Source organism: Chlamydotis macqueenii, chromosome 14 (assembly GCF_036417535.1).
Source record: "Chlamydotis macqueenii isolate bChlMac1 chromosome 14, bChlMac1.mat, whole genome shotgun sequence".
NCBI classification, from domain to species: Eukaryota; Metazoa; Chordata; class Aves; order Otidiformes; family Otididae; genus Chlamydotis; species Chlamydotis macqueenii.
Genome location: NC_141569.1, coordinates 7,866,337 through 7,881,515, shown reverse-complemented (window position 1 = coordinate 7,881,515; position 15,179 = coordinate 7,866,337).

The following is a 15,179-nucleotide window of genomic DNA, read 5'->3' as shown; positions in this document are numbered from 1 at the left end:
ATTTCCTTGAAGTGCAAGTACCAACAAGCCATGGATAATGTTAGAGCAATATTCAGTGTTTTATATGAAATTATCTTCAGACATTAGTAATGATTAATAATAAACCAACTGTCTAGCCTGAAAACTCAGCATTAAAGTATGGATATGTTTTGTAGGCTATAAACTTCTGGGTTTTATAGGAATTGATTTGTTATAAGTGCTTAAAAAAAAAAGTATTGGCCTGAGATCATACTAGCACTCTCACTAATCTTATACTTCAGTCTAATTAAACTTTTTTAGGGTGAAGACTTATATTTGTTATGAAGCCATGCATATTTTACACACAGATTTGAAGTAATATATGAGGTATTTGAAACCCTCTTCCATGCATTCAGCTGGATAATATCAAGAAAAACAAATGGTAATATCAACTGAAACTAAAAAAGTAAAACACTGTCCATTCTCCTCTTCCGTGTTCTGGCGTGGCATCATAACAGACAGTTGTATGTGAAGATATTTTTCCCATTGTGTTGGCTGTATGAGTCATCTGTTAAATAAATCCATCCAAGGATTTGGATACTTGTTTTAGAACTGAAACTTTGGCAGTGGGGGCTTTACTCATCTCTAGTCCGTACTGTTGTAGAAAAGTAGAAAAGCTTAGAATATATATTAAAAAACAAAACCAAAAAAAACCTCAACAAACTAAACAAAAAAGCAACAGTAAGCACTATAATTTATGCCTCCTATTCTGTAGGAGTTTGTTACTTGGAAAATTAGCAAAACTGTTCCTACAAGGAAACAGCTATACTTACTTTGGTTTATGATTTGTTAATTTTACAAAATATTAGAATTGGTATTCAGCCAGGAATGTTTAATAGTTTAATCTCTGAATGAGAGGAAAAAGGAGAAAAAGGAAAGCTGAAAGTATTGCAGTCGTGGTTACATTTATTACAAAATTAATTACGTTACTGAAAAGTAATAAGTACAGATGTTTCTAACAGGTCAGACTGACTAAATGTCAAACTATTTTAACATCCCCATTGAAAAACAGTCTCCAAGGTTGAAACTCTTCTTAACTTGAGGACTAGCCTTAAAAATGTGATTCTCCTCCACTCATAGAAAACAGAAGTCTGCCCATAGCTTTAACAGATTTCAGCTGTTCAACTGCCTTTGGGCCAGATATTTAAAGTGCCTAAAGATGCAGAAGATACATATGGGATTTACAAAAGTGACTAAGTGAAATTCAGTGGGAAGTAGATTCTGCTGTCCAAATTGCCTTTAAATAATTCTGTTAAACATCTGACTGTATCGTCAAAGCACCTAAATAGATTTTCCCTCAGTAGACCTATTTCTTGGTCTTCAGCACTGCTGGACAATGTGCCTAGTTGTTATAGATATTTTATTTTTGTCTAGCAATCGCATCAGCTTTGAGATGTTAAGAAGCAATAGGTCATTTGGAAACATAATTTGAAGTAACTAAAAAGTACAGAGTGTCTTGCAACTTCAAAGTCAAATTCCATTGAAGTCTCTCAAAGTCAAAACCAGAATGTTTTCAAATTTTTAATATATAGCCTGCATTATACAAAATGAAGTCTTCATTTTAGCTTCACGACTTTCACAATAAAATGTCTTTTAAGAGGCGAGACTATCATAACACACATCTGACAGGGCAATTTGCTTCTGGATTTCTTAATTCAGATTCAATTTACGATCTAAAGAAAGTGACTTAGTTATTTTGTTATTACTGGACTTACTTTTGTGAGAGAAAAAAAATATTTAAGGTATCTTTCTCTCTGGGCTCTGCCTTGGGAGCTCTGACTGGCTGATGGGACATGTGCAAGGAGAATGACTTCTGCTTTCCTCCCTCACTGCTGCAAGTCTCCTTCAAGTCAGAACATGATATTATAAAATGGCAAACAAGTAAGGGCATGTGCTCCTATCAGATAGACTTGGTGTAACAGAAGGGACTTGATTTTCCCCATTAACAATACCCTCCACCTTGCGTTACATAACTGTCTAAGTTTAATTGCAGGCAGCAACTAAGAACCACACAGCCGCTTGCTCACTCCCTCCGGTGGGATGGGAGGGAGAATCAGAAGGGAAAAAGTGAGAACACACATGTTATCAAGATGGGTTAATAGGTAAAGCAAAGCTAAACAAGGAATTAATTCACTGCTTCCCATTGGCAGGTAGGTGTCAGCCTGTCAGGAAAGCAGGGCTCCATCATGTGTTATGGTTATGTGGGAAGCCAAATGCCATCTCTCTGAATGTCCCTCCATTCCTTCTTCTCCCAGCTTTTATTGCTGAGTGTGATGTCATATGGTATGGAATATCCCTGTGTTATGGGATATCTTTGGTCAGCTGGAGTCAGCTGTCCCAGCTGTGTCCCCTCCCAACTTCTTGTGTACCCTCAGCCTACCCACTGGTGGGGTGGCCTGAGAGGCATAAAAGGCCTTGACCCTGTGTAAGCACTGCGCAGCAATAGCAAAAAAATCCCTGTTTTATCAACACTGTTTTCAGCACAAATCCAAAACACAGCCCCATACCAGCTACTACAAAGAAAATTAACTCTCTCAGCCAAAACCAAGACAGTGACCCAGCTGTGGCCAATGGCATTGGAACTTTCTGGCTCTAGCCTCTGAAAACTTGTTTGAGAGCTAGAGAGCTAAAGCTAGGACAAATGCTACTAAAACAGCATCAGCCTGTATGTGATCACCCAGAGTCAACACTTCATAGTAAAACGGTGTAAAAAAGACTCAAGCATGTTACCCAGAAGAAGGGTTACTTGCAAGATTAGTAAAATAGACACTTGGCAATGAGTTGTGATTAACAAGCTTAGTAATTTTCAAGGAGTCATCTGCCCATCAAGGTCTGATAGAAGAGATTAAATTTGCTACAGGGACTAGAAGTTGGAGTGAAAAGCAGCAGAGAACTGTTCTGAGCTCAGTAAGGTGGATTGTGTTTTATTAAAAAATTTTAAAAAGATATTTTAGTTTTATGAAAGCAGATTGTAAAATGCATAACCTTCAGGTACCCTAGTTATAATGTATGGCTTTCCCTTGCAAAGGTTTTCTTATTCTTGTTTGGAGAAAGAGCGAAGTATGGGAAGGATGACAAGAATCCTGTCGATTGGTACAAGAATTGGAATTGTAGTTCTGAAAGCATGGAACTTCTTCTTCGCCCCCACCCCGCCTTTTTTTTTTTAGGTCCAAAGACATAAATATAATGGCAAGATAAGTATGTGCAAAAAGCATCTGTAGCTTAACATTTTTATATTACTAAAGTAAGAAAATTAACCAGCGAGGGAAGCATTACTGTATTTTTTTCTAAGTAACAAATGTAGAAGTTTTGTAGTAATCAGGAGAATCAAATTGGAATCTCGAACAAAACTTATGTAAAATGATAGAGTCGAGAATGACAATTTAATTACTTTAAGGGTAGTTTTCCCTTTAGTTATGATTTATGAAACTTATTCCATGTTAGCAGATGTATAGCAATTTTAATTGGGGTAAAAAAATCTTAAACAAGAAAAAAATATTTTCTTCTCTTAGGCTTAAGTGTTTGGTAGCACTCAATGTGAATAAACAGTTAACTGGAATCTAAGAAATGAGAGACATTTAATTTTAGTTTCCATATCCAGATACCCTTAAACATTTAGAAAAATGTATTAATTCAAATATTTTTGAAACCTGAAGGCTCTCAAAATATTGCTATTAGTCTTCAGGATACCTGAAAATGCAATAGTGTTCTAGATTTAAGAGTGAAAGACTCCTGTGTTCAGGACAGCCTATCTTACATATAAAATACTCTAATGAGTTTTAGTTCCTTTAATATAGTGGCATTATGTATGCAATTTGAAAAGCAAATCCATAAATTATCAAAACTTGGGTATTTCTCACATAGATAAATAAGTTTATGTACAATATTTACTTAAATTCCCACTTCGCTAGGTTATAACTCAAAGGCTTAAGCTCAACAAAGCTGTTTCATTTTGTCTGGGAACAAAGCAGAACGCTTTAAGCTTGTTTCCGTAAAAGGAAATGGGAATTGACTTCCATATGATATATAAAAGGTTGATCCATATTCTCAAAAGGGAAACATTTCAACCGGCTTCAAATCAGGCCATAAACTACTGAACTTTCTAACAACTTTATTTCCTGGAAAGTTATTTGTATTACCGTGCTAATAAGTTTGCAAATGAGTTCCTCTACTACACTCTGTTGGAGAGAAGAAAACTGAAAAAAGGAAGAATTTTCCTGTGAGTCTAAACAATTAATGTTTTACTAGTAATTAATTCCTTTGTGATGCATTATTATTTGGAGGCTAAATTGCAAGCCTGAAAATATATGGCATTAAAAAAAAAATTAAAGGAAATCTTCCACTATCTAGCTGGATTTATTTTTCTCTCCATCCCTTTTTCTCCCTCCTTATATCCAGTTTGAATCTACCTCCTTCTATTTGAAAACAATTATCCCATGTCCTGTCACAACAAACCCTGCTGAACAGTTTCTCTCCATCTTTTCCTATGAGGCCATCTTTTTAATAAGCTTAAAATACAGTTTGGGTACTGAAATTTTGTTCTTGAGGGAAAATAGAAAGATTTTTACTCCTAAAACAGAGTTAATGTGACAAAAGGAGACTTGAAAACTCAGATTAACTTTTCCTTATTTAAGGAACACCTTCATTATACGAGCCCAACCGGCTCGTATAACAGCCAGTGCAACTAAGAAAAGGTGATGGGTGATAGCAGTGGGTGACTCTCTTCTGAGAGGTACGGAGGCACCAGTTTTCTGACCCAACGCACTGTCTAGAGAGGTGTGCTGCTTACTGGGGGCTAGTATCAGGGATGTCACCAAGAGACGACCAAACCTTGTACAGCCCACTGATTATTATTATCCGCTACTGCTGTTGCACGTGGGCACCAGTGATGCACCAAGGAGCAGCCCGAGGAGTATCAAGAAGGATTATGATTTTCTGACAAAGCTGACAAATTTTTCACTTGTAAGAAGTAAGAAAAGACTCTAAGCCTGAGATACTGAAGCTGAGAAAAATCAGTTAATTTAAATATATACAAGTATGTTCACCTGTACTGAACATAAACGTATTAGTGTGGCAAAGAAATAGCCGTCTTTATAGGGACTGAAGCATGCATGTTGCATAGGTGTAACTGTAGAAAACTACTAAAAACATACCAAAAAGGTCATGTGTTTTTCTTTTAGTCCACCTGCAACCTTCTTTTAGTTTTAATCATAGTTTTCTGTACTATCAGGTCTATTCCAAAGAATCTGGTTTTCTTCCTCAGTCATCACTGGCATTATTTAATAATATGTAGGTATTTTATGCCCTAATCATCATGTGAATAACAAGGAAGATTAGGGGAAAACAAACAAAAACATCACCCACCACTCCCCCAATTCTTTTGGCAGAGTTGTACTGAAAAAGACAAGGTAGTTCCTAAAAGGACTCCACAGATTCCAAGTTAAATCATTAAATCAGTATCATATCTCTAGTGCAGATCAGCTAATGATTTTACTGAACCGCATCTAAGCTCTATGTTTAATGTTTCATTAAGTTGGATGATTTATTTTGGCTATGATCCTGGAAAAGTTTTATAGACTCATTTCTTATTGGAAAAATTAGAGATGGTAGTCAGATTAAGAAGAAGTAGAAAGATCAGAAAAGCTTACTAAAACTATTTCTATTAGATTAATTAAATATTGCTAGCAATGTAATCACAGAATTGAGACTTTGCTTGCTGAATAACATTACAGGTTTTCAGGTATTAAGCAAAAACAATTTCAGGTTTAAATGGGGCAAGTTTTACAAACAGAGAAAATTGCCCACACCTGGAGTACACACTGAATAGTTCCTAGAAATGGGCAATATACAACAGATTTTTATTAGGATTCTGTTTTGAGACTTGTGTATAAAGGCAGGTGTTTGCTAAAAATAAGATTACTTTCCTCAGGGTATAAAACTCAGCTTTGTACAGACATGCTGCTGTTGACTGATGCAGTCAGAAGTTCAAGCTGTCAACAGTTCCAAGTAGGACTTTCATCATAATATGCATGAATTACACTTTGCAAAACCAAAAATCAAGCTATAAATACTACCGCTGAGAACAGGAGTACTACGCAGGTGTTATCCTTTCATGTCTTGCTTATGAGAGGGTTACAATAAATTTTGCAATATCTAAGTTATATAGCAGATATAGTAACTAGACTTCAAAACACAGCTCATACTTTGCATTAGAGAAGGGATGAGCTGTCCTTAAGTACTGAATTTGTGAACAAAAACCACAGTTCTAGAAAAGCTGTAATACTTGAATCACATACTTCTCAGCTGTTCAACACCAGTTACTTTGTGTTATACCAAGAATAGTTACTTTTTGAATAGTGTTTGGTCATTTTAGTCTTTCGTTGTCTTCTATATTTGCATGAGTGAGAATCTGTATCATCATATAGAAATAAATCATCCGTCATAGCTTAAGTCATTGTCCTTTCAAAGGAAAGCCTCATTTTAAGCCTCCTTCTCAGTCAGCAGATATGTAATTCTTAAATTTAAAGGCATGGATATCCTTTTCTTAAGAAAAGATATTCTAACTTCAGAGAGCAAAATCTACAGACTTCATAGTACTTCCATACGTAGCCATATTTTTGTATCTGGCTAGGGCCAGCTGAGTTAAGTTGTAATACCTGGTACAAATTCTTGAAATACAATAGCATTCTCAACTCAATTTTGATGCACATGGAATTTTCTGGCCTTGAAATCAAGGCTTTATTGCCAAGTATGGCAAGAAACATGTATACACTAAGACATAATGCATTTCAGTTGGTTATATAACATCCATCTTTCTTGATTGTTAAAATAAAAATAAACTGCAAAATTCAGCACAAGGCAATTAGAGACCTGTATATTTTCCTTATATCATAACCATCTGTATATCATTGTTACTGACTTTGGGTTAAAATTAACAAATTTGTATATAATGAATGCACATCAAAACTTCAGTTTGATCATAGTTCAGAGAGAAGAAAACACATAAATAGCAGCCCGATCATCTCCTTGAAATAAGTAGTAAAATTTTCATACTCAGTTCCAATTAAATTAAAAAAATAAATCAGGAGCAGGCCTCCTAATGAGCAAAAGTTACTCACGTAATCATGTTCAGATAAAAGTAAAAATAAGCTGGGAAGTTCAAGCAGGAGTTGAGTCAGATAACTAGTTGGATTCACATGCGGTTGAATGAGCATCTGTATACATAGTTTTTGCTCAGATAAAAATATTCTAGTAAAACATGGCACAGAGTAAAGGCTGGGCATAAATATATTCTTCTTGAATAGTGTTCTGCATTTAGTCAAATTAGACTTCTGGTATACTACAAAAAGTAAACTTCAAGACCAGTAGCTGCTCTGCTAAGAATTTCTAGTGCCTCCAGAACATGTGATCAGCAACAGTCATGCAGAATAGTCATGTGAATCTCAATTGGTCCAATGAGCTAAAGATGTCAAACTCTGCTTTATTCTTTTCTTAGAAAAAAAAGGAATTCAGCACATTGTGGATAAAGAAATGAGAGAACATGACCAAAGTTTCCACAGCTGTGGAAACAGACAATGGCTGTTAAAAGTAAAGTAACTTTGATAAGGGTATGGAAAAAAAATACACATTTTAAGGCAATTTAAAAGCACTAAGGCCTCTACTTTTAGATAATTTACCAGCGGAATTCCACAAGATTTGCTGCTCTAGTGATAACCAAACTGTTAAGCTTTACAGACTACTATTGAGATAAATCAAATATTTTTGTAAATGCTTTCATAGGTGTATACTACTACCAATACAATTAAGTAGTGCTATGAACCAAAATAAGACAAATAAAAATCAATTATGCCTTAATGGTCATGATCAATATATTTCATTTATGTTGCTACTCTCTAAAACCTTGCACCTATGAATGATAGGGCAGAGGAAGCTGTAAATAGGATTACTAATCATACTTGGAAGAAAAAAAGAAATCTGATTCTTATGCATATTATCTTAATTGGTTATTGCAGTGATTTAATCTGATGAATAACAAAAAATTTAGCTGAGTGCTGAAGTAGTCAAAGTCTAAGTAGCCACACGTATCATTGCAGGCAATTGTGTAATATAGCCTCCTCCCAGTAGGTGGTGATAGGATAACAAATGAAATTTATGCACAGCAGTCAACTTCTGTTCAACTTCAGTTGAACTTCCATTGTGGTTGGTTTTTTTTTTTTTTTTTTTAAGGTATCTGCAGTTGTCAAAACCATTGCAAAACCTAAGTAGATCAGTGCTTTCTTTTATTAATGTTATTTCTAAGAATACTTTCTCTCCCTCAGGTGCTCAGAGTACATTCAATAAAAGTATTTTTGAAACCGCATTGTGGTAGAGCACTGTGGGCTAAAGAAGGCTCATTGCTTCTCTGTCATTATTACATCCCATTCTCCTCCTTTCCCCATTTTCATCTACAATTTTACATTCTCTGTTATACTCTGGGACATAAACTATTATTATTTCGTGTTGTTCACCAACAGTGTCAAATGCTGATGATGTATTTGTATTGCTTTCTGGTATTTCCGCTAACTCAGTCTGTCAGCAGCAATACGTGCAAGATCAATCAGAGCAGGTAGGGAGGAAGGTTAAGTTTCAGAGTAAGAGTTTCACTGACGACAGGTCTAACTTTTGATACAGTACATGAAGGCTGAAACCAAGCCATACCTTTCCTCCTTCTAGATAGGTTTTGTGTTAAACAGAGAAGATTTTGAATATTTCTTTACTTTCGGGTAAACACTATTAATGGGAGGAAAACAGAACAGATACAAACTGGAATGGAAATTCCAGCTAGATGAAGAGGAATAAAAATTCACAGGAAGATGAGTCAAACATTGGAACAGACAACCCAAAAAGGCTGTGAAACTCCATCCTTGGAAACACTCAAAACTGAGGTGGATTTGACTGTAAGCAAATGGATTTGACTTTGGAGCTGGATCCAATCTTTGAGCAGGGTGCTAGAAAAGATGACCTCCAGAGGTCCCTTCCAACCTTAATTATTTTATTATGATTTTATAAAAGTATATTGCTCCTTTTCTTATATCAGATATACCAAAAGGAAAGATATTAATATTATGATACCAGCAAAAGAAAAAACTAAAGAGACTTTGTATTTTTGATTTATTTTTTTTTTTTAGGACATAATAGGAAGCAATAAGAACAAAGAGGACCAAGGTGTGAAGATATTTTAGTTGGGAAGAAATGTTAGTAAAACTAATATCTTTGTGTGTTGATAAAATGGTACTGTCAGACAGCAATAACTGGAATTTCTTGGTAGTCTTTGGTTGCTAGAACTGACAGACATTCAACAATACTCCCACAGAAAGAATTTTTTACTGGAATTTAGCTGTTAAATCTGCTGTTGGTTTAAAAAATACATTATTGAGGAAAGCTGGCAATTCCCATACGATATTTGATTAATAATTTTCAAAACTTCAGTAGATAAATGTGTACCCTGTCAATAAAGGCTGTCATGCAGTAGCACCACAAGATCCAATTGTACTAGGCACGACAGAAACTAAGATTGTCAACAGACCTCTGCAGGCTAAATAACCTAAATCAGTAAGGCAGACACATAAGAGAAAGGAAGGACAACGAAGGCAGTATTGTAATTACCCTTGACTAGGAAAAGGCTAAGTTTTTTTGCAATGGATTTTGACATTTGAATTTATGATGGACAGTCAAATCCAGGAACTCGGACATTTTCTGCAAAACTTGCACTTTATTGCAGCCTTTTAAGAGGGCTTTCCTGATCTGCGGATAATGGGAGGTCAGATAATGAGACACAGAAAGTGGCCACCCTCTCCAGAGCTGCTGTTGGAAGGACAGAAGCCCAAAGGCTTAGATCATGCTCCTCTGTTTAGCAGACAGCGTGACTGCTGAAGACCTGGGTCAGAGAATCTTCGGAAGCCTACAGAAATCCCTCATAGGAAGAAGCCTGATGTTCTCTGCAGCAGAGACAAAACTTAGGAGTTCCCTCAGAGTATTTATTTTGACAAACAGATTTCAATATGAAATTTTATTATTGTCAGAAGTTTTTTATCTGGCTATTACTAAAATTTGTCCTTCATCACAAGTGTGGAATTTTATAGAAAGTTGTACACAGAAACAAATATTAGTAAGTCTTGGACCTTTATCAGACTACTCCATCCTCTCTTAACTGTAGTCTTCCCATAAGGCAAGAATTATATATGCTAGTTTTCTCTCATGTGTCAGTATGATTGCATTTATGTGAGCTTAAACATATGTGCTTGTCAATTCACATTCAAAAATATTATAATTAGAACAGTACATGCAAGTAAAGACACTACTAATAACTTTAGATTTCAGAGTAGCTAAGCTAAACCAGAAGTAGCTGAGGCTTCAAAGATGTACAATTATAAGACTGCAAAGAGACATACATTTGGCTGGTATACAAAGGTGGACAGAATTCCCTGAACGCAGTCAAAGCTGGCAAAAGTAATCCAAAATTACTGCTGTAGTAGTTTTCAAACACTATTTTTAAAGTGAAGGCCACCTGGGAAAAAGTTTAGTTTGGTGATAGAGAATTCTATTCACTTAAACTTTGTGTAACAATTACACAAAAAAATAACAGTAATGCACTGTACAGATGGGGGAATTCTGTTGAATTCCCTGTTGAAAATGTATTGGGCAGAAGCTGTTCTTGATCCAGTCTAGCTCCCATACACGTTGTGTTCAGAGATTATACACAACAGTTTTCATCCACTGGTCATCAGTTTCATCCATTGATCTCAAGGCATTTCAAAGAGAATCAGCATCCTTCTCCCCATATACTCAAGCACTCAGACTTTAGAAAGCCAAATTTTTGTTGGGAGCTTAAGGCCACTGTGACCCAATACACTGATCAAACTGAGAGGAATAGCATCTGTATCTTATTATCTACATCTAACATTTGCATAGAGAAATTATGTTTAAGATTCAAGTAGAAGTACCAATGCTATCAGAAATAAAGGGCTGACATATCTAAACGGAAATAATGCACTTATAAAATAATATATGCATTAAGCAAGGTTTTTTTTTAAAATGCTGTGAACGCTTTTGTGAGAAATTGAGAAAGGGTAGCTGTAAAAATTGGGAAAAACAAATTAAAAGGATACATTACAGCACAGAAAAAAAAAAATTAGTATATTCACAGAAGCCTGCATGCAGAAAGGAGGACACTGATCCAGAAATAATTATACTGGGAAATAGGATAAAGAGGATAAAAATAGCTGCCATTAAACTGTTATTTTTCCTCCAGTTGTCCTATAACATAATGGTTTTTTGTCCACTTCCTGAACTATTTTGTGTCCTATACATTACATGTCTTAATACATATATGAAAAGATGGTAGAGCTGATTAAGATAACATATTTTTATATATCCATATAAATTTATAAACTACTATGTACTAGAACCAATAAACACAAAGCTGCCAAAATAGTGGAGGAAATGGAAACCTTTTAGGTAAATGAAATATAGACATTCAGATGGATTTAATTTTAAGTTGATGGGTTATTTCACTATTATTAAGTTTGAATGAGGCTCTGGAAAGTAAAATTACCAATGGTGAGGTAGAAGGAGGGGAATGTACTGGGAACAGCCAGGCACTGACCCATTAAACTAAGTTTGATAGCAAGCATTCTAATAAATCTGCTACGCCACAGCCTCACTTGACTGGAAAATACAAATACAGAGTTCATGCTTGTGCTACACCTACATCCTTTATAAACTAACACTGTGCAACCTGTGGATAAAAGCACAGAGGTTTTTTTTTTTTTTGTTGCAAGTTGACATACTTGTTATATTTGTCTTACTGTATGAGACACACTGCAACTGCTGATTTATCTTTCTCGAAGGTTTAAAGTAGAAAAGCAACTCAGCTCTCAGTTATTGCATATCTGAAGGCTAGAGCTTTTCTGTAGAGTTCACTGCCAGCTCTCCATGTTGTTCATCAAAACCAGGAATTCTGTATTACATCTCTCCCTCCATAAGTCTATACATAAAAACCAATGTTCAGCATCAGACATCACAATTCTTGTCTATGTTTCTTTATAATCATCATGACTTTTGCAAATAACAGAAGATGGGAGAGTTCACTAAGTAACATGAACAGGTCAAATATTTGGCTGGAATATAATCTCTATATAAAGAACTACAAAATTTCACTTCAATCCAGCTCTTGACACTGTATTTATTAATGTACCTTTCTATTTCAAGACTGAAAGGAACAATTTTTTTCCTGAAGATAGAAGTGTTAGTAACTTGAGAAGCCTCTAAGTAGTATATCTATTATAATAAAAAGTCTTCAAGGGTATATTTAATTATTTCATCATATATCATGTCAAAGAACTTCTGGCAAGTATTTGAAGTAAACCATTTCTCTATTTTCTCTCTCAGTGTGTGTCTTTCATTTCAGCCCTTGCCAGATCCCCTTTCTAGTAAAGGCTATAAATATCTAGAAAGCACTTATTCCAATTAGTGTTTCTGTATTGTATAACCAGTGACGAATTACAGATTTCAAGATGCTTATCTGAGAAATATGTTTTTATCCACTGTAAAAATAGTAGTAAAGAATAGTAAATACAGTATCTTAAATCTTTGAAGATAGGAAAAATCTGCAAAATATTACAATTTTGAATGCTGCTGAAAGAGGGCTAAATTATTAAAAATTCTCAAGAATTATGAGACTGTTAAACAGCAAATGACTAAAATATTAATTATATGGCTTTTCTGTGAAATGCATCATAAATTGTTTTAGATTAAACATGTAGCAAATACCTGAGCAATCTAATAATCTTTTTGATTCACATAATTTTCTATATAAATAATTCTGCATGAATTTTTAAAATTAACTCTGCCTCTTTAAATCATCTTCTTATCCTGGATTTCATTGGAAGAGGGTATTTATTATATTTACAGAAAATAATTTACATGTGTCTGTTGTGTTGTGGTGTTTGGGTTTTTATTCCCACAGCTCAGGCTGCAGTTTTGGTTGCTTTTTTTTTTAGTATTTACACATAAATAATGCTAGGAGAGAGTGCAAAGACAGATATAAATTTGTGTCCTGAAACTGTGTTATATTAGGCTCCATTTGAAGCCTTCAAATACATGTTTCAGTTGACTGAGACAGCTAGCTCCCATTTATAGTAAGGCGTTTAGGGACAATCATTACAGAAGTATACAGCAAAGTAACTACAAGTTTGATGTCCTCTGAGAAGCCTAACTATTTCTTAGAAAGGAAATAAATGCAGCACCCTGGACATAAATACATAGTGATTTAACTGCAACATAAGAAAGGTCATATAGACTTCTGCAGTATGAACAATTAAAAGTTTAGTGCATTCATTTGATATTCTGGAATCTTTGCAAACAGGTAAACAAAATATTTGAGTATAAAATACCTCAGAAGGAGATTTACAAAGACAGGCTACAATTTTCAAGATGCTTGGAAGATTAATCTTTTACAGTACTGTAACTTTGATGATGGTCCAATATAAGATTGATGTAAAATAACAAGTACATTTCAATACTATTACAATTAATATGCAGCTTGGGTGAATATAAAGTTGAGAGAAAAAGCTGCCAGCTCCACAGGTAACATCTGTGATAACAGTCATTTTTATTGCTCTTAGTATGTCAGGGAAGTTGAGAAGAAAACATTTCTCTTATTTTTTTACTAATACAGAGCATTAAACATACATCTTATTGGCTTCTGTAATGCAACTAGATAATCTTTCCTAATAACTTCAGGCAACTGTTGAGAATGAACCTAATTAAGGAACACTTAACCAGCTTATCTGTACCTAAGAAGTCAACAAGAGGGAAAGATTCACATGCCAGAAGGGGTGTTTTATGCAAGCATACAAAATAATCTCCAACATGGAAAAAAAAAATTCAATATTGTGAAACAAAGGAAAATAAGGAGAAACCTTTAAGGATTACCAAATAACCCACAAGTAATAATTTGACAAATCTTACTTCTTCCCCACTCTCCCTTTTTTTTTTTTCTCCCTAGGAGGAGGTGGGGAAGGAGGGGGAAAGACTGACAACACTACAAGGGACAATTAAAGATTTTCATTTCATATGTTTATCTTAACAGATTTCTTATAAATGGTGCTCTGTAGTATGCAATATTTAAAAGATGGTTTAGCTTGTGATGGCCAAACAACTCACATGAGGTACTTGCTCTTTGTTTAACGGAGTGTGTGCTAACAGTTCGTTCTTAAATGTACAAAAATACAAGCCCATGACTTTGGAACTCATGCATTTAAATTATATACTTCTATTACATAACTGTTTCTGAGAGAATATATAAAACAGAGACGAATATAGATGAATTAATTTTACTGAAGTGCTTAGGTGAGTATCTACAGGGAAGTGATATAAAATCCAATCTCTGATCACAGTCAAGGAGTGTGAGCTAGAGGGGATAATACTGGTTATCAATGTATTCCACAGTTACTCCACAGTGAAATGCTAATGTGTTTGGTACAATAAAATATACATTTAAGACATTTTGGATTTAACATGTATTCATCTTATTCAGAGCTGCTGCAAAAAAAAAATTAACACTTCTACATTAGCTTGTTAGCTAACATACAACCCAAAAAACCAGCAACCTGTAGGATTCTGAGAGAAACATGTGGATTCTCTAGACACATAACAAGTCATCCAGGCAACACAGTAGTTTAAGTGACTCTGAGTAAGAAGCAAACAAGAGCTTGCTCTCTCTCTCTCTCCCCCCTCCTCCTCTCCCTCTCTCCCCCCTCCTCCTCTCCCTCTCTCCCCACCCCACTTTGGTTGTATTTCTCTCTTGTGTAAAAGCAAACAAACAAAAACCTTCAAAGATTAAACAAGAAGTTCATTATTTCACCTTCCTTCAGGTCTAAAATGAGTTGAAGGTTTTTGATCATACTTTTGGAAGAAAAATCAAGTACAGAAACATCCATATCTGATAACTAAGTTGATAAGAAAATTATCTTTATCCAAACATGATGTGAGAACAGATTAAATAAAATTTAACCTTAAGTCTCTACAATAAAATAAACCTCATTACATAATGGTTGGTAAAAATTTATCAAATACACATCTGAAAAAGTAAGTTTGTTCCTTCACATTGATTTCTCAAT